Genomic DNA, 1226 nt, shown 5'->3' with positions numbered 1-1226 from the left:
CATCAACTGGTATGAAACCATGACCCTCAGCCTCTAATTGCCTGAGATGTTTCATGTACATAAGCAGCCGCAGCAACGTTTTTTTTTTCTTTTGTGTTACTTTGCAGTTTTAAAGGTATTGTCTGAACATTTGGAAAGAAATAGGAGAAAGAAAGGAAAAAAAAGGAGAGGGAGAAGGAGATGGAGAAAGAGAGTGATGGAAGAAAGGAAGCAAGGTTAAAAAAGACAAGGTAGGAAGTTACGTAGGGGGGAAGAAAGGGAAAAATAAGAAACATTAGTCATTCCAGAGAAATATACCTCGTAGCAAGAAATAACTGCCTCTAGAACTAAGAGAGGGAGGTATGCTTCTCAATGACTTTGACTTTTATGCTTTATGAAAGCTAATAGAAGAGTTCATTCAGCATCCTTGGTTTCTACTATTAGTTAATTTGTAATATTTAGTTTTATATAAGACTTATTTGCCTTCAGATAATAGGGTTATTATCAGTTGAACATAAAATTTATATCATTGTGTCTTGAATAGCATGCAATTAATGCTGTGAAATATGATTATATGTGTGCTTAATGTCAACAATGAAGCTAATCATAGGTTGGCTCTATTTATAATACAGTACAACTTAATAATTTTTTTAAAATTGGGAGCACAATTTATCAAATGCACAGAAATGGTTGTTTGAGTTATTCTATATCATAAGCCTATCAAGAGTGCTATTAACTGAAGTCTCTCAACTTCCTTGTCCCCTTCAGGGCAGTGAATCACTTCACATGGTTCTTCTGGCTTGAGTGACCTGGAAATACAGTGGCTTCAGCATTGGGCTGCTAACTGAAGGGTCAGCAGTTCAAACCCAATAGCCACTCCACAGGAGAAACATGAGACTGTTTACTCCCATAAAGATGTGAAGCCTCAGAAACGCTATAGCACAGTTCTCCTTTGTCATAAAGGGTCACTGGGTCAGACATGTGATTGGAGATGTGAATGAATCCAAAGTGGACAGGTCAAATGGTATGCCACTGATGGCTCCTGGGTTTGACTGGCAATGTGACAAGAAGTTAGTTGATGTCCCATGCAGCCAGATGCAGGATCTAAGCCCAGTGAAAAAGCAGGCAAGCTTGCTAACTCACAAAAACTCTCTGCTACTGGTGTGCTTCTTCAATGTGGGCTTTGTTGCTTATGAGCTAGCTGGCCGCTTGTTTACCTTCAAGCCTTTAAGACCCCAGACGCTATA

The sequence above is a fragment of the Echinops telfairi genome, unplaced genomic scaffold, assembly GCF_000313985.2.
Source record: "Echinops telfairi isolate 266 unplaced genomic scaffold, ASM31398v2 ScPeMD7_7409;HRSCAF=8447, whole genome shotgun sequence".
Taxonomy (NCBI): Eukaryota; Metazoa; Chordata; class Mammalia; order Afrosoricida; family Tenrecidae; genus Echinops; species Echinops telfairi.
Note: the sequence above shows the minus strand (reverse complement) of the source record.